Source organism: Rousettus aegyptiacus, unplaced genomic scaffold (assembly GCF_014176215.1).
Source record: "Rousettus aegyptiacus isolate mRouAeg1 unplaced genomic scaffold, mRouAeg1.p scaffold_m13_p_2, whole genome shotgun sequence".
Taxonomy (NCBI): Eukaryota; Metazoa; Chordata; class Mammalia; order Chiroptera; family Pteropodidae; genus Rousettus; species Rousettus aegyptiacus.
In genome coordinates, this window is record NW_023416295.1 from 116,821,070 (window position 1) to 116,846,319 (window position 25,250).

The window sequence follows — 25,250 nt, forward strand, 5'->3', positions numbered from 1 at the left end:
GAAAAAATAAAAGAAGTAGAAGAGAAGCTCTAAATTTAATTGCACATTTGAAAACAATAACTTAATTGCCTATTTGTTATGCTTGTTTGTCTATTTCTTCTTCACGCCTTTAGAAAGTGAGGTCCAGAGATTTTGGTTGGTTTTATTTACTGATATCTTTCCAGCACCTAAGACAATGACGGCCATGTTAGTAAGTGATGAGTAAATATTTACTAAAAGAATTAAAAAATTAATGATTTAACTTTAATTGATGAAATATCTACCCTGATAGTATTTTAAATCGGCAGTGTCAAAATGACATTTCTCCCACATATATACCATTGATGTTCATGCCAAATATACTGTCTTTATTGTTTTGTTCCCCAATAAACATAGCCCGTAATTAAAAGACAATCAATACATGAACCTAGCCTTCAAGGAACATATCACTTCATTAATTTTGTTACTGCAATCTCTGGGAAAGATTCTGAGAAGGGGAATTGCTGGATATGCAATTTTGCTAAATAGTGCAAAATGGTGTAAGTTGGGGTTGAGGGGTCTTTTTCTTTTTTAAATAGATGTGTTCTTTGAGGTACTGATTGTGAAGACAGCTAAGAATATAAGAGAAAATCTTTCATAAAAATGAAAAGTTAACAGTCTCAAGAATAACTTTCAAGAAATCCAGGAGTTCCCTACTTCCCATCCTGTAGCTAAATCCACAAGTCTGTATTAGCAAGTCTGTATTCCCCCAATTTTTTACAAAAAGAGTAGCATATTCCACAAAATGCTACTTTTTGTAAAAAATTGAGGGAATACAGACTTGCTAATACAGACTTGCTTTTTTTCTCTCAAAAAGAAGCAATGGAATGATAAATCAAAACAATTTTTAAATGGTTATCTATGGAAAAAAGAGAGAGCAAGGTGGAAGAGACAGAAATGGAAGACAGACTCTTCGGAATACACCTTGTTTATAGTTATTATTCAGAATATACCATGTTTTACAATCAAATGAACACCAAATGACATTTGGAATATTAAAAAAAATGATGACTACCACTGATTGAAACATTAAACATATAAAAAAATTCATTATCATCTTTGAAAGTTCCTAGGGTACTTTAATATTGATAAAGAGAAATAGTCAAGCATTTATCCTGGTTTTCTTATATTAAATATGAAAAATATCCAAGGATAACCAAGCCATCAATACATGAAAGCCTTTTTTTTATAGTATTTCAAGCAATAAATGTCAAAAGAATGATAGATAATAGAAAATCATCCATTTTTAACACCTAGTAAAATAATGAATCAAAAAAATGATCGGTGGTTGTTAAAACCATTGGGTAAAAGATGAGAGGAAGTTTTATAATAGATAAATCAGGTTGACAAAACTTGAACCCAGGGATTAATCTTAGCAACATTAAAAATGGGTCAACCAGACACTACATGCAGAAGTATTCATCACCATCCATTAAGTATTCATCCTGGGAACTCCAGTTTCAAATGAGATCCATAACATTACCCCTTTTATCACTTCCACTCCTACTACCATGGTCCAAGCCACCTTACTTGTCATCTGCATCACTGTAATAGTTCCCTTTGTGATCTCCTAGCCTCTCCCCTTGTTCACTTCGACAGTCAGTCCTTTTCAAAAGAAAGATCATATAATTCTTCTGCTCAAACGCTCTAATTGAGTCCACCTCACCAGTCTAAAAGTCAAATCTTTACAAAGGCCATAAGGACTATGATCTGGTATTTCCTTCTCCATCTCTCTAACCTCATTTCCTTCCACTCTCCCTCTTGTTCACTCCATTCTATCCATATTGGTCTCTTTACTTTGCTTAAACACATCGAACATGTTCTCAGGGCCTCAGGACTTGTTTTTCCCTCTGCCTGGCACATTGGACCTCACTCTGACTTACTCCTCCTCTACTTCCTTTAGGACTCAGTTTTTACAAGTTACTCATCAAAGAGATACGCCCTGGTACCCTAGACAAGCCCAAAACATTTGCCTCAGATTGTCTTATCTGGCAGAGAATATGCTAGAATAAATAATAAATTTTGGAGACGACAATTACTTGAAAGATAGACGTCGTCAATTTTCATATCTTTGTGTATAAACATCTATAGAACTATACTGTCCCTTTTAAAAGATGCTTATGATCCTAACTTCAAATAATTAATGAAGATACAGCTACTATAGTGTGTGAGGTTTTGTTTGTTTGTTTGTTGTTGTTTTTTGGTTATCATAACATGAGAGAGTAGTGGTTAAAGATTTGAATTAAATGAATCCCATTATAAAACAATTAGAAAAATAAATGGCATTCCCTTTCCTCCTACTCTTTTAAGGATTTCTGTTAGGAATTATAAAATTCCAAGTAATCTCAGGAAAAGTTTAACTACTTTCAAATGTATCTGTTACCTTTAGGCACCATGACCAACAGAAAGAATCAAAAGAACTCACTAACTCTAACATGACTAGGCTAGCTATGACATGGTAGGGATGTTTGAACTTAATTATTTTTCTTTAAATAAACAAACTCCCCCTGGGTTAAGGCCTACTCTGTGTTTTAAACATACGGTGGCTGGTAAGCTTCAGGTTCTTAAGAGAGATAGCCAGGGGACAAAGAAAACAGCAAGTACGACTCAGTGATCACATTTAATAGTTTCTGAAGACCAAAACAAAGATACCAGTTCTGGCAAGAGTTCTCTAGAACTGCCCCCAAACTGACTTATCCACATACCTTTCATTTGAACAATTTATTTTAACTTAGTTTAAGGTTCACAAACCACTTGTTATGTGCCTATCAGACCTTAGGTACAACCCCCGCCTCCCCAAAAGTACAATGAAAACAATCAGCAGAGGTTTGAAGGGCTGGATGATGAAATAAAATCTTTAAATCTGCTTTGTTTAGGGACAGGGTTGGGGGAAACTAGAGTATTTTTTGCAGAAATGCCCCCACTCATCTGGAAATCAGACTTTAGCAAGTCCACCCACTTGAAAGAAAGCTAGTGATATTAAAGTAACCTTTATTGAGCAACTTCTGTGTGCCAGATATTTACATTAGCTCACTTAATTCTCAGAATTTCCCTATGGGAAGGCTAACAAATAACAGAATGGTTGAATAACTTGTACAAATCATAAAGGGACAGCTCTAAGATGCAAAATCTGTCTTCCTTTTTCACTACTATAATCTTCAGTAAACTGGAATAAAATTATTAGTTACAAATATCACATTTACCCCATAGGAGTAACATAAATACAAGCTGCTCATTTAAGAAATTTGTTCCGTTATTCCAAAGTTGCTTTAGATAAGAGGACAAAAGGGGAAGGTTCATTGTTAAGAAAACCGGCACATTAAGGAATAAACCAGAAGAATATGCTACACTTAGATCTAAGGGAACTGAATAAGAGTAAGCTAGGCATAGCACAGCTTACTAATTAGTATTCATTCATGATTAACCTTAAACACCTCTAAGTGATGGCTATTCTATATACACTGGGAAGTCAGGGAAAAATTGTTAAGATTTAATAGAATGGGTACACATGTGTTTATCAAAATAGTTTCTGTATTTTTTCTGAATGTTTAAAATACTTCTCGATAAAAAATACATAAATAAATACACATGCACACATTAAAGTACTCCATTTATTTCTTAAAATTTACAACATTATTAGAGATATTTTCCTCTTCTGGAAAACTCTTTAATATGGAACACTTCAGTTCCTAACACGATCGAATAAAATTTATTGGCCTTTATACTCAAAAGAATCTGCTTTTTAACATGTTATTAATCAAAAATCATTGTATATGGATATTTTCTTTCTAAATTGTAAACTTATTACTAGATACCTACACTGCCTATCATGCAGCAAAAGTTACCATCCTTATTGTAAAATAAAAAGGTGATTACTTAACTATCAACACACATCACCCAGGAAAATATAGCCCTGCTATACTAATATCCTCAGTTATTTGGAGAAAGTAAAATTTCCTTGGAACAAATTATCCCCAATGACTAAACATATGCCACTTAAACAACTTACTGATTCATGGAGAGACTCAAAAGACTGATGATTTAAAGTTTCCCAAAGGCCTAAATATACATACCCAAGTCTTCTAGGTAAAAGTATCCGCTGCTTTTTGAAAGTTTGTGTTATTCCATTTTGCTTTTTTGAAAGACTTACATTAGTGCAGTAAGTCCTCACTTATCATTGAGGATAAGTTCTTGAAACTGTGGTGAAAGAACATATAACAGACCAATTTTACCACAAACTAACTGAAGTAAACAAGAGTTAAGTTGCTACAGCATCTCATAAATGTTACAACAAATGATGTTGAAAAAACAATGTCATCCAAGAACCTGCTTACCAAGGGTTTTCACTTTTACAAAAAAAAACCACAAAACATAAAAAGTAAAAATAGCATTTAGCATTTGTTTTGAAGAGAGCAATCACAGAGAGGTAGCTGGCACCCTGAGTGGCAAGAGTGGCCCCACCAAGCTCCTTCCCCGGGAACCACACTTGGCATCTGTGAGCATCTGTGCTTTATCTCGATTTATTTTGTGCATCCATTAGCAAGATGTGTCCTAAGGTTTCAGAAAAGCCTAACAGAGTTCATAAGGGTTTTAAACAACATAAAACTGCATGTAGTAGGTGTTTCAACTGCAGTGAACAAATTAGACATTGTATGTGTATTGAAATTGCCTGCATCCACCCTTCATTCTATTTATACTCAGAAAGAATTCTGAAAGGTACTCAAGTAACTATTGGTTCTGCTAGTAGCTAAGTGGTCTCCTTCAGTCAGCATTCAGTAATGGATAAATGTAAAGTCTCTTGTTTGAGTGGACTTATGGGTGTACAAAGTGTGGTGTGTATTTTTATTTTATATTAGTTTTATGTATACAGCACAATGGTTAGACATTTAAGCAATTTAGTCTAGCACCCATCTGGCACTACACATAGCCATTACAATGTTATTGACTATATTTCCCATGCTGTACTACTCCCCATTACAATATTACTGACAATACTTCCCATGCTGTACTCCTTATCCCCATGACTATTTTGTAATTAGCAATGTTTACCCCTTATCTCTTTACCCAGCCCCCCAGCATGGTATATATTTATACCATTCCAGCCTTTACTATGCATTACTGTTATTTTAGGTTTTATGTATTATTTGGTATGATTTGGTGGGCTATTTTGGGGGTCTGTGAACACTCAAAATTTTTTCCATATAAGTTAATGATAATTGTTTCTTCACTTTACATCTTTTCAGCTTACAACAGGTTTCACAGGAACACTCTACTTTCAGATAGTGGGGGGAACCTGTACTTGATTGTGTCCTATAAAATCTCAGCATAAATTAACACTTACCAAAAAAAAAAAAATCTCTCTCACAATTTTAATTCATTGTATTGATGGTTAAGAATGATATAGAGAGGCAGAGAGAAAGAGAGAACATGCTCACCAAGTCACCAATAATAAATAGCACAACCTTATTAAAAAAAAAAAAAAAAACCTTTATAATTTTGGTGTTCCTTTCTTCACAGCAAAACACTCTATGTTACCACTAAGATCAATGTTGGAGCACCACCTGTGGCAGTGGTCCCCAATCATTTTGGCGCCAGGGACCGGTGCTCCTACGAGAATCTAATGCCTGACAATCTGAGGTGAAGCTGAGGCGGTGATGCTACCGCTGGGGAGCAGCTGCAAACACAAATAAAGTGTTGCTTGCTCATCTGCCACTCATGAAGACAATATATAAAAGTACTGTCTTCATTCTTTGATAGTTCTGGTAGGCTTTAATTTTTTTCAGCAGAGTATCAGAGACGTTTCCCCACAACCAAACTCTTAAGATAATTTCTCATGGTAGACATTGTATAAGAGACAATAAAAGGAGGAATAAGCAATGTTTTCAACCAGTTTCCAACAAATTGAAAAGTAGAATCATGTCTCATAAACATATCTTCAATAAATCCATATCCCAAATAATCAATACAAGCTATATCTGTTTTCTCTGAACTACAGCTATGAAAGAATTTCTCCTAAAATCCACAAAACCTTTAGTTACAGCCATCAGATAATTCAAAGGAATTCAAGGGCCCGCCATAATTTATGCCTCCTTCATTATACATAAAGAATTTGCTTCATATTTTATATTTAAATAGCATGTAGGGGGGAAAAGGCTGGGAAGGAGTACAAAAAGACAAATCTCATAAATTGACCATATTAGAATTACAGAACAGATTTAGAGAAAGGAGGGGGAAAAAACCTATAAAATTATTTTATATTTTACAGGTGAAGATACTGAAGTAGCTTATTAGCAAGAACTGGAGTTCACATTATAAATGCTATCTGTCTGCAGAATTATTGATTCCAACAAATCTAATAAATATTTTAGCTCAATACATACATACGTACCAGACTGCAATGTTGAAGAGTTTGAATGCATGAATTCTGAGTGTGTATTGTGTGAATTCTGAGTGAGTTAAGAGAAATGAGAAATGTCCGTGTATCCTTTAGAAATGACAGAATTCCAGTAAGTAACCTTTTTTTCTTGGTGTAGCTCTTTAGGAGAGTCTGGGCTGGATGGATCACTGCTCTGTCCCAGCATGACATTTCATATAGAGTTGACTAATTAAATTCATTAGTTAACGTCCATAAAGATAAGAAACTATGTATATGCCAACATCCTGTTTTCAATGTGGTAGCTTAATAAAAGGACTATTGCCCATTTGAGGATTGCTGGTCCACTAAAACAGTTCATAAAAGAGGCATAAGTATCACGTAAAGTGGAATAGCAGAGTATATAACATCAATTGAATTTATACAAAAATCCTTTGTCTACAGCCTGCATTGAACCAAAAACAAAATTCATATGGAAATGAGTTCTCAAATTAAAATTTATATCCCAAGAAAGATCAGGTAGAGGTAAGGACAAAAGTCACAGTATATTCAATATTAAAAATGTAATGCTCACAGAGAACAAAAATCACTTTTAATTTCATGGACATTTATCTTATATCAGCTATTTTTCTCTAGCACCCAACCAATATTTAGACTGTTTACAACAGTTATGTGTGTGGAAGGGCACTTAATCTACTCACTTTCACAAAAATTATAGCTGCTTATTTAGTTCCCAAAGCACAAGTGAATAAAAAAACATTATTAGAAAGTGCTGCTTTGGTAATACAGAAAAATCTGCAGGACAGACAAACTTGTACTAAAGAATAATTAACAAGAGTTGTGGTTTATGAAGAAATACTCTAGCTTGGTTGAAATCATAGTAACTATGGGAGTTTGTCTTTATGATCTTTTTTCCCTAAAACCAAGTTGGATATGTCCCAAGTTAAATAATAGCTCCTGTTTATTACTCCTAGATATTACATATTTTTTAGCTTTAAAACAGAAGTACATGAATCAATTTAAAATGAAAACTGGTACAAAGACTTAAAACTTACTATTTACTCTAGAGACAGCATTCATTCCAACTTAAAAAAAGGTGGGGGCCTTAATGACTTTCCTGAAGCAAAGGGGGAGTTTCATTGTTTTTCAACCTACCATTACAAATAACAAAGGATATAAAGAATGCTGCAGTGTAGGATAACATGTGTGTGTTCCCATTCTTTCCATATGTATTTGTCTGTGTCCCTGCCTGTGTGTGTGTGCATGCATGCATATGATGTTTCTCCCTCCCTGCATAGATCTTGGTTACTCTATGTCCCCTCTCCTTGTTGATTTGTCTCTCTTACACTCAATAACTGGCTTACTGACGCTTAGAAAGAAAGCATTTTATCAGGCTGTAGCCTGTGGCAAAGCGAATTATGGTAATAGTCAAAACGAGAAAAAGAATCAGAAATTATTCAATTAGTTAAAAATGGATAAAATTAAAGTCACAGTTTCAGCTTCCTTTAAATTTCCTAAATACATTATATATATACACATATACACATGTATATGTATATGTATATGTATATGTATATATACTATATATAAGATTTTTAAAAAGTTAGTGGAGTCAATCAGATTTATTTACAGGATTTTCAGTTAAATATATCAGGGGGAAATATTAAACATCAGTTTAATAAAGAGGTTATGAACAAAGGCTTTAAAATCATAGCTCTGAGTTTGTGTCCCAGCTCTGCACTGACTAACTGTGTGAACTTGGGTAGGTTACTTACTCTCTTGGCCTGTCACCTCATATCTAGTGCTGTGGGGATGATCTGCAATAATGCCTGCAGGGTACTTCGCACAGTGACTAGCACACAGTGATGGTTCGACACAGTGAAGGTTCATCTAAAATATCAGACGCAGTGATTGTCTCACTCTTTTTGTATATCTAACATCTAAACTTTCCTTTCTTCAGTTTCAGAACTTTCCCACTTCATGACTTCAGAAGGTCAAATAGTTTCCCACATCTTAAATTTAAGAACTTCCCTTCATCTTATGATTTCAAAAGGTCAAACCCTTTCCCACATGTCCTATACATCTGGGACATGGGCTCTGCCAAACACATATGACCAGTGAAGACTAGGAATGGGCAACTAGTGAATAGGAAATTAGAGACCAGGAGGAACTCTCCCTCACCCTAATGGTGGAATAATTGCATCAAGGTCAAGTCCAGGGCAGAGGTGGCAGCATTTAGAGTCATCCAGAGCTAGTGTCACTGGGGCAGGCTGTGGCGTCTGTCAGTCTGTCTCTAGATGGTACTGGCATCCTCATGGGAATCATTGTGCAATGTGATTTAGGGCATTGTTCCTGGCTGCTTAGTCCTAAATCTGGTTCTCTAACCCTTACAACAGTTTGATTAACCAGAGCTCCACCCAATATCCTTTTAAAATATACAGTAAGCTTGAACTGGTATTTACTGCCAAGAATTCTGACGCATCAGGTGGGGGTAACATTGATTTTTTACCTGTCCCACCCCATAGGGGAAAAAAAGGTTATTTTTAATCTCTCTAAAGAAACCACAAAAGTACTGTTTAACCAATGAGTTTATCCTGTGAGGTGTTAGAAAACTAAGTATTCATAAAGTTTCCTAATTTAGAATATGAGAAATGTGTAACTGCTTTTAAATTTAGTTCAAAGGAGCACAGTAAAGTGATGACACGGGAAAATACCTATATGCAAACAGTAACTATCACTGAGGTAACAGAAATCATTCCAACATGCCTAAAACCACCCTCTGTGTATTCCCAACAGCTTTCTTCCCAGCAGGAATTTTTCACTTGAGGTTCTATAACCAAAGAGTTCCCTCCCTCTGCCTCTTGAGGGTCATTTTAAGTAAAAATTTTAAATTATCAAAAAGCCTTAAATAGCCCTCTTTTGTTTTAACAAATAACTCAAAGACCAACTATATAACAAAACTATTCAATTCTCTGTTAAAACAGGACATAGCAAGTCAGTGCCTGACTGCTATACGCTGATTTTTCAGTATATAATGACATTCCTCTTCCTCTGCCAGATTTCTCTTTAAGGCTACTTTATAGTTCAGTTTCCACTGCCTAAAATGTTAAAGCTCAAATCTGTTAATTTTATTAGTTGTCAATATAAAAATGATACAAGTTTTTTGGGAGGGTGAAACTGGGGGATTAAATGAGTTTTTCCCTAAATTTCAGGACCAAGTTACCATATAGAATTGAAACTGTGTCTTAATGAATAAAAGAACAACCGAAAGAAAACCAACCTTTATAGATTGACAACCTTTTCAGATTAAAACTTAAGGAAAAAGATGAAGCACTAGAAATGTATATTGATGTCCACTATCTATCAAATATTAAAAATTCAACAGAAAAAACCTAAGTGTTGACAGAAATTTGGTGGGGAATAAAAGGCCATAGAGTTGTAGGGTTCGTGACAATCATGCATTAGAGCTTTGCTAAAGGAAAGCTCTTACTCAAAAAGCAACTTACTCAAAAAACCTATCACCTGATTTCTAGCTAGGTGATGTCATTAAAATACCTTCAGCTTGTCCTTCAAACTGAGTCAAAATTAAGTTAATTGAACACCATATGGTATTAATTCCTGGATTTAAAACAACAAAAAATACTAAATCCAAGACAAGTGATTTCAAAATCCAACTGTTATACTCTTTAATATAAAATTCTGATTTATGATAATTTATAAATACCATTGACTTATCAATGTAGATCACAAAGTCATCAAGTACAAACTTTTATGGTGTCCATAGTTCATTATATGTAATAAATAAAATGTGTTATAAAGTAAAACCATTGTGCCTATGTGTTAAGAGCTATTTCATTAATTACTAATTATAGTTTATTGGTTGTTATCTACTGCATGCCCTCAGAACATAACTTACACCTAAACAGTATGAATTTAAAAAGTTAGGCTATTTAACAATAAAAAAAAGTTTTTTGGTCATAATCTATCTGCCCTAAAAGGACACCATAATCCCTTATGGAAAAGTTCCTTTGCATTTGGTTACCCCTTATACAGAAGGAGCTTTCAACTTAAGGCAGTTAACAAGAAAAAGTTCACAAAAATCTAACTCTTCTTTAAATGAGGCATAGCCAATTCAGCCTTAGAACTAGCTATATTTGCAATTTATGAGAGGCCTAGAAGTGGTAGGGCTAAAAAGTACCCAAGGATATCTCTGGATTACTACCCTATTATGAAGAGTAATTTATGCTATGAAACAGCAACAGTAGCAGCCAAACCATTTATTAAAAAAAAAAAAAAAAAAAAAAGCAAAAAAAAAAAGCTAATGAGACTCCTAGCAATATACGGTACAAGAACAAAAAGTACATGAAACCCAAAACAGAATGGGGAGAAAATATGTGTATAAAGGGACAACAGAAGGTTTATAGCAAGTATGGCAACCCCAACGCACATGTATTTCTATTTCTCCTCCTCCAAAAGCAGTCAATATAGAAAATAGATGACAGCTATGTGGAGCTTGGCAAAGGCCTCAGAAACCTCTAGATGGCTATTACAAAGCAAAGGGAATTCTCAGACCAAACAAAACATTGCCATTCCTGGTTTAGACTGACTGGAGGAAGGTTACATAGAACATCATTAAGGAAGAAATGGGTATAAGGAAAAACAATAATAGTAAGAGCCTCAAATATTTACTGAGCTATTTCTTATTTTATATTTCTAGGTTACACGCACTCTTTCATTTAATCCTCACAACAAACTTCGTAACTACTATTATTATGCCCATTATATATATAGGGAAAAAACCGAGGTTTACAGAATTTTAAACAACTAATTTGCCAGAGTCATACATACAATAAGCAGTGGAACTGGGCTCTAACGTGGACACAAGCACTTTACCACTCCTTTCAGTAGATCATGGAATTCAACTGACCGAACCCTCTATTCATCCTCCCATGTAAATCCACCAGGACAGATTTTTTAAAATAAAATTTTAATATTTTAAGTAATAACATGTTTCTAATTTAAAGTCTGGAAATATAATGGATGTATTAAAACTTATAAATTTTTATTGCTTTTATAATTAATATTTTAATGAACACCTTGTACATATAAATCTGTGTGCATTTTTACTCCATTTATAAAGTATTATAAATGGAATTCTGGGTCAAAGAGTTGTGAATACACTCTGCCAGAACATCTGATTTTAATATTACTGAAAGGATGAAGAGATGATGGTTCCTTGAAAGAAACAACTATGCCTTCTCCTATATATTCGCAATGCCTAGGCATATGAGCAAACATTCAATGACTGATGAATGAAGGTTTCTCTCCCCTCAGCACAGTGTCTGAAGGGTGAATTAAATAGAGAATTAAACAGAAATTCTCTCCAATTAGATGACAAAAATCATGTCAAAATCAAGTTCACAATGGGCTCTTAGGGAGAAAAGAGCATAAAATAAACACTACCATTCAATATATTTCCATATGTTTGAAAGAGTTTGGATATCCTACATTCAACGAGTATAGTATTTAATAGGTATAAAACAAACAGAAGACATTATTTCTCCCAGTTTAAGTTATGATCTAAATGCCATAATCTGTCATTGTCCCTGACGCTCATTTAAGAACATGTTCATATATAAAGTTTAAAGAACTAAATATTTTAATATTAAATATCTTAATAGCCAGATCCAAATTTTTTTCTATCAAAAATCATCGTCTATTTTAATTAGGTTCTAATGCTATTAGAGAAGGCAACGTCCCGAAGAAGATGAAAAAGATTCATTACAAACATGCCAGGCATGATCTAGCACTTTAGGTATATTAATTTAATCCTCACATTACATGGTAGCTATTATTATTATCTCTATGAAACTGAATTATAGAGAGGTTAAGAAACTTGTTTCTTTGAATACAGACATTCTGGTCACACCTCAAATCACTACAGAGAATTGACTCTCAGTAAAATACAAAAACATATAACAGTTTCTGGCACAGCTTTCACTGGACATTGGTGATGAAGGGCACAATGATGGTACGCTTGCCAGAAAACAGAAAATTCAATCAATCCAGGTGGATTATTCATTCATTTAGCAAATTATTATTTATTACCTATTTTGGACCAAAAACTATCAGCACGTATAAGTATTCTCCTAACCTTGAGAAACACTAGGTCTAAGAAAGATGAAGACAGATCATATAATATACACACCTAGTGTGGATAGCCACATCCAACACAGAATAAAACAGGATTATCCACAGGTGTCATGGCACAGGAGTAATTAACTCTGCCTACGGCACTCAGAGAAGTTGCACAGAGGAGGAAATACTTCAACTGGGGCTTGAATAACAGACTTTTACAGAAATTTCTTGGTAATAGTCCATCTCCCAATATCACCTGGAAAGGCCAGGTTCTCACTGCCATGAAAACTGCTGCAGTAGTACAGAACATGTCTTAGCAAAGTGGCGCCATGTGAAGGTTTGCTAGGGAGAGAGGGGAGGGGACTACAAGGTTGCAATAGGTCTGAGGAATCAAACCCCTGCCAACACAATGGCAACCAGTGATAAAGATGGAGACATCTATCAAGCTTATGGAGCCAATATTGCTGTACAACTGCCTTTATTTGTTTGGCATACCTTTATTGAAATTAATTTTAAAAACCCTAAATTAAAAAAAAATTATAAGAAGGAATGTAGGAGGAAAGCAGACCTTCATAAAAGTATGATTGACCTTGACACTTTCCTGAAACCTCACTTTAAAAGGTTAAAGGAGTTTTTAGAAGTATAAAACCCACGGAATACAGAGAATGAGTAAAGATACAACAGTAAAATGAGAGAAGTCAACAATACTTTGGAAGCCATAAAGAGAAAAATGTGGTAAAGCTGAAACCTAAACCTGCGAAGTAGTAGCCATCAAGAAGCAAGCTGATATAGACAGAAAATAGAATAATGGTCACCAAAGCCTGGGAGGTAGGATGGCGTGGGGTGAGGGCAGTTATGGTTTACTAGGTTACAGAATTTCCATTTGGGATAATGTTAAAGTTCTGGAGATTGACAGTGGTGACGGTTACACAACAATGTGAATCTACTTAATGTCACTGAATTATGCACTTTAAAATGGTTACAATGGCAAATTTTATGTTGTGTATATTTACAACATTACCACAACAACAACAACAAAAGAAGCAACAAGCTGACCCATGCTGGAGAGATCCAGGTACTGGAAGCGAGATGAAGACAAAAATGCAAGATGGGGCTGAAAACCAGATGACTAGCTGCAAGTTCATGTAAGTGGCCTCACCCTGAAAACCAACCTTATGTCCATCCATCTCTGATCAAAGTCTAGAGATGCACCTTTAGAGTGGGTGGAACAGAGACCCTGACATTAGGAACACAAGTCAACTGAATGCAAGACAAATGCCTTACCAAAAAAAAGGGAGAGTTATGTGAAAATGCATTCTGAACAGAAGGCATGGAAAAAGAAAACAGAACTGACAGACTGATTACCTGATGTGTCCGACCATACTGAAATAAACTAGTATCAGGCACAAAATACATAAAATTTTAAATTTGAAGTTATTTGGGAAAACAACGGATGTTGGACAAGCAAGAAAATACAATCGGTGAATTTTCTGACTCAGCTGTGAAAGTATTTGCACAATCATAACTTAAATATTAAATAAAGAATTTACCCCCAAAACTGGTATCTTATAAAAAGCAGAAAGGGAAGCATGTGTACATGTTTGCAGGTGGTAGAAAGATTAAGATGACATCCTCGTTTTTCTTAAAAGGAAGCCAACGGCTACTATCTAAAATGAAAAGCCAACAAAAAGAAACTGACTTAGAAAAATAAACATATCAATACAAATAGCTAAAAAACTGAAACTGACTGCCTCCTCTAAAGATTGGGAATTGGAGATAGTGAGAGATGGAAAACTGTTGTTTTTATAAGCCTTGAAAAATTATTTGACTTTTAACAACATTATGTATGTACAAATATTAATTTTAAAATAAAAATTTAAAGAGGTTAAAGCAGACTTCGTCATAATGTTTTAAAAAAATCTAACATTATCTAAACTGAGTACACACCACTTTCCCCAAACTATTATATGTTGATTTCTGTTATTTCTTAGAATTATCAGTAGTACCGAAGTCAACAGTACCAACTACTTATAACACAATTCATGAACTGATAAAGTATGCAATTCACTGGAGAAATACTTTGGGCATGTAGCAATTCTAAAGCCTAACTGTTTAAAACCACTCCATAAAAACAGTATTTTATTTATTCCTTTCCCCCTAAGAACATATATTTGGATGTATTTATATAAAAGCTTATATTATTTGTAACTCTTGGGTCAAATCCAAATTTTGACATTTTGAATGACTAGCATTTGTAAGCACCACGGTAGCTGAACTTATTACAGTCTGAATGTTAAATTACACAAATGGACAAACTGAAAGGCTACCTCATGGAAAAATATACAAAGTACTAAATATGCAAAAGAAAACAGGAAATAATCTTATCTGCAAGAACTGTAGCAACTTGCAACTTTTTAAAAGTCACATTCTTGTGGGCACAAATTCACCAACTAAATATAATCTAATTAACATATTTCTTCTATACAGTCAAAACCAAGAACTTCATTCCAGAAAGGAAAAAAAAAAAAAAAGAACCCTTCAAAGCACTAGATTAAAACCATGAGCAACTATATAAGAATCTACTGAACTTTTTAAAAAATTAATGAATTTTTCATATAAAAATAAAAACTGAGGTTTAGTTTGCTTTTTCAGCAGTACTAATGGACTGTGCTGATCTACAACACAGTTGCTCAATTGCACTTATCGACTATGTAACAAATTTACAAATAATTAAACTATTACAAAGGCTTAAAAGCATTAAAATATTTTACACTGCACACCCATATAATCAAACAAGAGAGTCAGAGATACAGCAACTGAAGAAACCTCAAGTATTTATCACAAAATGTCCACTTGTCAGAAAATATGAGCAAGAAATGCATAGGAGAAAAGACTCCTGCATTTAGGGAGTCTGAAATTTAGCAGCATGTAAGAAGTGTGTAGTGATAGGGCTGCCAAGGGTAAGACATGAAAAAAAAAATTCAAGCAATATAAAACAGTGAAATGACTGAGTATTAAACTACAAAATCTGAAGTTATAAATTTTGAGTAGAGGAAGATAACAGCAGGCTTGAAAGAGTAAGTAGGCATTGAACTGGGTGGGCCTCAAAAAATTAGAAAAGTATTTGAATAAGAGAGAAAGATCAATGTCACTCCCTCCCTCTAGATTTTGCTGTATACTTGAATTTTTTTTTCGTAATAAAATTCTGGGGGCAAATGTAAGTGAAATCAAAAAACAAAAATAATCTGAAAGAGAACTGATCCAGAAAAGGGAAAATAAATGAAGTAGTAAACAGGAAGAATTATCCACGTCGAAAAATTAAAAACAAAGGGGAAAAAAATGAACAACCATATGTCTTGTGAATCAATAAATGTTCACATTATTTTGATTAGCCTCCTTCCATTATTTGACGGAGAATAAGAATATAAGCATTACAATCCCATTTTGCTCAGCAACATAACTACATAAGGATAGCTGAGAAGTCCTTATTTCCAGTCCTATAATATCCATTATCCTACATACTACTTCATGTAGTATTTTAAACTAGATTTACTTCATTATCACCCCTCAATCTCACATTAAAAATCAAAAACATTACAATGCTATAGCTACTATTTAAAAAAAGATGCCCATTTTAAAGTGTGCTATAATACATAAGAGCCAAATGAGTCTCATTTAAACCACAAAACTTTTATGACCAGAACCATGTGGCCTTTCCAGTAAACTGAGATGTTACTATTCCAGTGTGTCCTCTAACCCTGGGGTCCCCAAACCCTGGACAGCAGACCAGTACTGGTCTGTGGCCTGATCAGGCCACACACAGCAGAAGGTGAGCAGCGGGCCAGCAAAGTTTCATCTGTATTTGCAGCCTCTCCCCAGCGCTAGCATCAGCTCCACCTCAGATCATCAGGCATTAGATTCTCAGAGGAGCAGGTCCCTGGTGCCAAAAAGGCTGGGGATCACTGTTGCAACCAACAGGCCGTTCTAAGTGGTCAGAAGGTGAGCGGGTGATGCTCAGACAAACTTCAGAGCTGAAGTCATAGTTCCAAGGAATTCATATATAAAACTTTTCAATGTTTGATCTAAATTACTTAGACTGTATGTTGACAGCTACACAAATAGGAATTGAAAAGCAAAGGAAAATATGTAATTAATATATCTAAATGCAATACTATAAAATAACCATAATCATGAAATGCAAAAGTTATTATGCCATATGGTTATCAGTCACAAACTTATTTCAAGCTTTCTCAGGAATTACCATTAATATTATTTTTAACACCCAAATTTTTCCCGTCTCTAAATTGATAAAACCGCATTAGTTTTTCCACATCTACAACTGGTATCTATGTTTATTAGTGTATTCCAAATTATATTAACATTCAACACAAACTGAAACATATTCATTGGTCCAGCATCTAGGAGCCATGGTCCCTTATTTCTCTCTCACTTCCTTCTATGTTTTCCCATACCCAAAGGCAGGTGAGTCTCATGCTCTCTCACCTGAAACACCCCTGAGGGGTAGCCAAGGGCTCCCTCCTTCCCCCTTCCATAGAGATCCACTACTGAATTAACTGATCCCATTTACTTAGTTATAGAAAGATGTAACTGAGTTTTCCTCCAATATTTTTATGTGTTTATGTGTGATTGGGAGGAACAAGGAAAAGGAATTTTGAATGGAGGCACAAAAGAACCAAAGACAACCAACGTTCAGCCCTCTGTAAAGTAGCTGTGGCATAGCAGAAAAAGCAATATACTGCTTGGAGTAAAGGAACAGTCTTATCCCAGATCTGCCACTCATTTGATAACAGCCATGATCTTCTTCCACTAAGCAGCCATGTGGTTGAGAATGGATTATTATTTCTACTTACCTTTAGATATGTAATGTGATTTTTAGCACACATCTTCCTGACTATGTCTTAGATTACCATTTAAAATTACATTATCTAAAAAAATAAAAAATTAAAAAATTAAATTAAAAAATTTAAAAAATAAAATTATATTATCTGAGTCTACATCACCAAGGGAGTAATTGTAGTGGGTATCAAGAGCAAACCAGAAACTGAAATCAGTGTTTTATTAATCATATTCAGAAAATCAATAATGAATAGTAACATTCACTAAAGTATTTCATCAGCCATTCAGCAATTTATTATTTCTAATTCTCTGAAAATGAATCAGTTCCTGTGTGTACGTATGCACACACACAAACACAAAGAACATGGATTATCATGTATTAGTCTGTTTCAATGATCATATATTAAACTAGTTAAATATTCAACCAACAAAATATACTCTAATGAACATAGATACCATTTAACTTCAGTTAAATTTCACTAATAACTGTAAAATAGGCTATACAAATATCTACAGTGTACTAAAAATAACATCCCATAATTTTTATTGCTGCCACCACAATGTTTTATCTAATAACTGAACAGAATATTAACATTAAACAGTCTTCTTAAATATATTGGTTATTAATAGTATTATTTTATTAAAATTATTTCGCCTAAAGAATACACATCAGTACTTGCCTAATTTATCAGCATAACTGTATTTGAGGTACTTTCTTAAAATACTGGATAAACTAGAAAGACTAAAATTATAATTATAACTTTTTGAAAGAACTAGGCTCAAACCAAATGATACAGAACCCAATTAAAACAACAAAATAGAATATATTCTTTGGGGATATAGAACCAAAAACCAGACTTCTGGAAGTCTTATTAACATTAAGATAATAAACTAAATTTTGAAATAATTCCCAGAAGTGTTAATGCTCAAAGTGAAATGCAGAGAAATTTATGCAAAATAAGCACATCTTAAAAGCCAACGCAAACAGTGTTAGAGTGAAAATAAAAGACATCTGAAGACAACTCTACTGTCCAATAGTTTTTTAAAGCACTGAGAGAAAATTTAAGGTTAATGTAGTATAAAAACATTAATTTAAAAAATATGAAGATAAAAGTGGAGAAAAATTAATGAAACACTTCTGGAACAGACAGTGGAGTGTGATTCTAATTAAAGATGAAGATAAAAAAAGACAAGGAACTCATGTGCAGAAACATTTGGGGAATCTGCATTGAAAATCAATCATACAAAGTAATCATCATAAATATGAGGTCCCACCTACTGTGCTAAAGCATAGAGTTTATATAATTTTTCCATGCACACTCAGTGAAGACTTTCCCTCCACCACAAAATACACAAAAGGTTTTTGTTGGTGCATTTACTACGCCTATTCTCAGCCCTAGGATATTTTTGTACCCAATCTCAAATTGGAAATGGGATGCTATCTGTCCTCAAAATGTCGAGTTGTTGGCAGAAACATAACTCCATGTCAAATAGAACTTTTATGCTCCACTACAAGTCTTTCAAGTGGTATTCTTGTTTAGATGTAACTAAGACCACCTGTACATTTTAAAGTATAAATCAAAACTTATGGGATACATTGCTCACTGATAACCAATCTGAATCTTTCCCTAGTATGAGAATACAGTGTTAGTACTTATCACTAAATCTTATCATTGAACAAATTAATTCATATTATGTATATTCTTCTTTTATGGAATTAGTTTTCCAACGTTAGTTTAGCTACACAGTGAGTCCTACTTTCCCACCATTGTAAAGGCAGGGAAGTGTTCCCACAGAAACAGACTCCCAATACATTAAGCCAAAACTGTCTACTACAAAAGAAAGTTGACTCTTCCTTTGCTTCTTCTATTTCCTCACTGGTAATATTAGGTATCATGTGATATCCAATACTCTTCAGGAATGCAAAGTGGAAACATTAAGAATTAAAAGATTTCTACAACCAGATGCACAACTGTGAACAAATGAAAAAGTGTGAAGTTGAAACTTGTCTATTTACTCCATTTGGGCTCTGTGCTTCTATTTTGAGGAAGAAGAAAAAGTTACATGCATGTTTTTAAAGTAACAATAATATGCATTAAACGAAAAGGACATTATTACATTTTAAGAATCTTTCTATCTGAAAAAACATATTTTATAATGGAATGTAATTGCTAACATAGTAGATTGAGGGTATTTTCCTCTATAATTTATACTTTGTTTCATTAGTCTTCCTAAATAAACTCTCATGTCAATCTCCCAGATCTATGCTTTCAAATCCCTTAAAAGCTTTATATTTCTTTTTTTTTAATTTGTAAAAACATTAAACTATACTCATTTTCATTGACAGTGGTGGTGGGGGGGGGGGTTACCCTTGGCATTCTCAGTTCGGTAAAATAGCTAAACTCTGAGCCCCAGAGGTGAAGTGAAGTAGGACTTCTCAACCTACCCTTCCATACTGCTTTCTCCCAAGCCACCATTTCCCATCTAACTCGTAGCACTGGAAAGGAAAATATAGACGCCACTTCACCAGTTAGGCCATTTCTTACTACTTGCCCAAATTCCTCTTAGAAGAGAATCCAAAGGGAAATCTATTACCATTGCCACAGCACATGATCTGTGGTCACAGATAAACCTCCTAGGAGGGCTACTGATGTTCCTCTTCACACACAATAGTGGCAACTGAAACACTTTATTGGCAGCCATACAAAGGGGGCTGTGTGTGGTAGGCAGTATTCTGAGATCTAAGAATTCTGCTTCCTGGTGTATACACCCCACAAAATCCTGTGCATTTGATGGGATTTCACTCCCATGATTAGGTTAACTTTTAAAAAGTTGATTTAAGAAAGGCGGATTATCCAGGTGGGCCTGAACTAATCACACAAATCCTTTAAATCTGAGTCTAAAAATAAGAGAAGTCAGGAAGATTGGAATGTAAAAGAGACTGGACATGAAGAATATTCTCCACAGCTGGCTTTGAAGACAGAAGGGGCCATGTGGCAAAGCATATAAGCCATATCTATAAACAGAGTAGCTCCAACTTCATAGCCAGTAAGAAAATGGGATCTCAGTCTTACAGCTGCAAAGAACAGAGTACTTCCAACAACATAAGTGCTGGAAGGGCCTCCAGACAAGAACTCAGCCTAGCTGAGACTTTGATTTCAGACTGGTAATACCCTGAGCAGAAAACCCAGCCACACTGCATCCAGACTTCTGACATACAAATCTGTGAGTTAATAAATGGGTGTTCTTTTAAACCAATGACTTTATAGTAAAATGTTACATAGCAATAGAAAACTAATAATATAGGAACTCCTTGAAGGGAAAGAATGTAGGCTACTACTGTAGCAGTAGGTTTCCTATTGCAACAGCAATACCACAACAGAAAAACCTAACACAGAACATAAATTTGCCTGAAAACTAAAGAAGGGTCACCGTAATGGGAACATGCTTGGAAACTGCTCCACTTTCGTTTCCTTCATATTTACCATTACCATACTGGTATATTAATTTTTTGTTGTTTCATCTATTGAAATGAAAGCTCTATCACAACAGGGATATGTCTCTTATTCTCTGGTGAATATCCAGCACCTTAAAGAATGCCTGGTGCACAGGCATGCAATACATATTTCCTAAATGAACAGTCAATAACCAAACATCACAGCAAATTGTGTTATATTTGAGCTTAGAATAAGGAACTGAAATAACTACATTATCAATTGGACGTGCTGCATCCAACAAAGTCCATCATAACAAATAATCCCTCTTATTAAACAGAACAGATACATGTTTCTCCATACATAGTTGTTTCATACACCATTTTTACAAATGTCTACACTGATCGCACTCAGTAAAGAATGCTTGTAGCCTGGCAAACATGTCAACAATAATAAAATGGTGTTTTATTAAACAGTTTAATGAAATCCCAACATAAAAGTAATTAAGATGAGAAATTTATTTTCAGTTGATGGAAGCAGTTCAAGTTATCGCCTCTTTCTACCCAACTACCCCATTCCCCGCAGAGCCATAGTTAAAGAATCCTAATATGCTTGAAGAAACTAGAAGCAAGAAAATCTCCAGATGAGCAGTATAGTATATTTCTGCAAAATGAATGACATTTACATGTAGTTTCTTCGTGTGCTAAATCAAATGCTGCTCAAAAAAAAAAAAAGGTTTAGAATCCTTAATACGAAAGAAATATATTAGTAATTATACCATCTACTAGATACAGACTACAGACTCAGGCACTTTCAAGAACAGATAACAGCAAAAATAGATACCCAATTCTCTTTTAACACATCTCTTTTCTACCAGAATCAGTTACTTCTACAGATGTCCCCAATTTAAACATGGTACATTCCAAAAATGATTTGTTGGTTCATTGCTTGGGGGTCATGAATGCCTTTTTTGCCCCGGAATCACTGTTATAAATGGTTAGGTGATGCAGTACAGTGCTGTACTCCAGATACATAATAGGGTTTTGTGGCCTGGCAATACCACTATGTATTTCATTTATTTGTATTTTGTCTCATTCGTTAAAAAGAGGGGAAGGGATTAAGACTTAAACATCACATGTAGCAATTCAATTTTTTTTTAAGTACTGCAATTTCTAAAGTCTTTTTTTAAAAAAAAAAAATTGAAAAGGTTAATCTTAAATTTGGACCATCTATTGTCAGCTTGAAAATAAGATGAAAATATGTGTTCTTAGATATTCTTTAAAATGAATTTTATACTGCAGAGAACAACAAAGTACTATTATGGGTAATTCAAAGAAACAAAGAATGATTTTACCACCACAAATGCAAAGAACTTCTAAAATATGTCCTGTGTTCAGGGATAAATTTTCACTTTGAGTATTACAAAAATACAAGTAAACTGTTAATACACTCATTCCCCACCCATCCACCCACCCACCCAAAGTAGAAAGAACTTCACATCTGTGGCCAGTATTGCTTCATACCCAGGCATATGACTCAGATAAAAACTCTATATAACTATTCCTCAAAATTATTCCTATAACTATGATATACAATCAAATTTCCTCAAAGTAGGATCTAAAAGGAGGGGGTGAGTTCTTTCTGTTTAGAGAAATAGTGTATGTATGTGGCAGCCTAATTCATGTTTATGCTTCGATCTACAAATTTCATCTAGTAAATTATTATTACTGAATTAACTAGTCCTGTTAAGTCTCAACATAAGAATAAGAAGATGACCTAAAGAATGTTCTAGTAGTTACTTATCTGAAAGCTAGGAATGTATTTTCCTCATCACTGTCATATGCCTTTACATTTTCATTCACTCATATATATTCCAGATAAAACTTGCTAACATATCAAGAAGTAGTTTATCATCAATTCCTATATGTTGATCAGTAAGAACTGGCTGAACCCAAATATATTAGAATCGCCACAACGCAGAAACTTCTTGGTGTATATTATTAGACAGTAACACATCTTAATATGTAAGCCATCACAAACCTCTCCCTGAATTTTCAACAGCATCATACATACCTTTCAAAACTCCCACCTCCCTAAGACTTCCAGGACATCATCACTCTCTCCTGGTTCTCATTTCTCTGATCACTAGCTGCCTCTTTCCACAGCATAATCCTCTACCTCTTCTATACCTCGGTGTTTCCCAAAGCGTAGGGTTTACGCCCACTTTAGGTGGCAAATGTATAATGAATCACATCATGAGAAAGTTATTAGCTTGTCAAGCCCCTAGGCCCCGTAATTACAAAGTCTTACTATTTCTTCATTTCATTTTGGTTTTCCATTTAAAACTGAGTAGACTCCAGTCCATAGGATTTAGCAAGCAATATTAGTAGCTAGGTAAAATTCGATACTATTATTTTGTTGTCATCACTTTAAGTTTGCATTGCCAACTATTTAAAGCAAATGATGTTTATTTGCCATCTATAGTACCAATATAAAGTTTCCCTTTAAAATAAATGTATTTAAGAATCATTTAAAGAAAGATATTAAGGCAATATTTAAAGAAAGATAATGTATTTTGTCGTGGTTTTCAAAAAACAGATGTCAGAAACATTGCTCTGACATCTTTTATTATATTCTCATTAAAAAAAAATTAAACTCAATTCTTTCTCCAAATTTTCTTGCTTCTGTGATAACTCCAAATTCCCAGCTAAGCTCCAAATTTCAATTTAGGATACTGTGCCAGCACATTTGATACTTCCAAACAAAACCCATTCTTTCTGGAGCACCCACCACTACCACCACTTCCATCCTCACCATCAAAAGCTAGCCAAATTATCTGTTTGTTTATTTATTATTCCAGCAGTTACCAATTCATTTGTTCCACAAACACCTGTTGGATACGAATAAGACTGTCATTTTAGAAAGCCATTTCCTTAAAAACTTTATAATCTATGAGAAGAGATGAGAAGAGATACATAGCCTTGTGGACTCTTTCTCCAAAACTTGGGTACAGGTGGGAACAGCAGGACATACAATGGTACAGGCCTGAAAAAGAATGGCTAAGAATAGTAACAGTGGTTATATTTCTATGTGATACAAACAGGGATGAGCACCATCTTTACATTTTCCTGTATTTTATCATTTTTCCTTATTTTTAAAAATCAAGAAAAAATACATTCCAAAAAATGTTCCTATCCAGACTCATTTCTCCATTCCTATTTAAAGCATCCTAGTTCAACTTCTCACTATATCCTTCCACCTGGACTCTCATCTGACCTTTGTGAAAATCACTGCCCAAAACATTAAACATTCGGTTGCCAGAATATTTCTGAAAAGCTACCTTTCCTAACTTAAACTCAACAATCTTTAATGCCTATAGTTATAAAAGTTGCCTACTCTACCAGCTTTTCAGGGACTTCTATAATCTAGACCTAATCCTACCAATATAAAAATAAAAGAAAAAAAAGTATTATCATGAGTCAAATAGTATTTATCGGAAAGTTAAAGTTAAAACGACTTAAGACTCAAAATCTGACATACGTTAATTCTGTTAGAAACCATTTCTTACTACTCCTAAAATTCAGGTTTTTATTACGTATCTATTTTTGAAATACTCTATTCTAGAGAGCTGCACGAACAACCTAGAATGTGTTTAGGATGCAAGCTATAGTCCAGTAAATTAAAAGGTATTAACTGATGTATCCATACAAGGATATACTTATATTGAAACAGAGACATGAGAAATAATTAATGGAATTTCTAATGGTATAACATCAATACCAGCAGGTAAGTGCCAGGCCACCAGGCACAAAATAAATTAAGCTGAGTATATTCAATATATAGTTTTCACCCTAAGTTTTCATTAGTTTGAAGCAATTGGTTTTTTGGTCTATAATATATCACCCAAGGTTCTAAGCTCTGTAATATTTAGAAAGTATTTACTTAGTGCTTATAAATGCCATTTCCTATTAGTCACTTTTGCTCAAGAGTATGTGTTCTGGGATGAAAGACACAAAAACCTCCTGCTCATGACTGCTCTTCGGCTCCCAAGGAATATCCAAATGTTTAGATTTAGTCCTCATATCATTACCAGAAAATACTGAATCAAAACCTAGAAGCAACAGGCTGGTATGGGAGAACTTTCTCAGATACTGTGAGGACTAAATGCCCAGTCAGCACTTAAAAGATCCTGAGAGTGAGTAACCCCTTAAATTTTCTGCCCTACATGCCATTGCATAGGACTGTGTCCCACAACAAAGAATTACCTGGTCCAAAATGTCAATAGTGCTAAAGTTAAGAAGCCCTGATATAAAAGAACACTGAGAATCCCAGCTCTGTAACTTATTAGCCAAGTGATCTTTAGCAAATTATACAATCTCTCAAAGACACTTTCCTTATGTATAAAATGGATAACATATTTATGTTGAAGG

At 34.3% G+C, this 25,250-nt stretch overlaps 1 protein-coding gene across 7 annotated transcripts in view; it reads right to left on the reverse strand.

Annotated features, from left to right (window-relative positions):
- Positions 1–25,250, reverse strand: part of FRS2 (fibroblast growth factor receptor substrate 2) — an 88,213-nt gene that overhangs the window by 45,008 nt on the left and 17,955 nt on the right. The window contains exons 1-2 of one of the 7 annotated variants that reach the window (XM_036237610.1): positions 17,401–17,491; positions 4,092–4,215 (exon numbers count right to left, since the gene is read on the reverse strand). The exons of 5 other annotated variants lie outside the window; for them this stretch is intronic. The gene's annotated coding sequence lies outside the window, so the exon portion shown is untranslated. Of the gene's footprint in view, positions 1–4,091; positions 4,216–17,400; positions 17,492–25,250 lie in introns of those variants that run through there. One more of the 7 variants, XM_036237611.1, reaches the window with a different exon arrangement.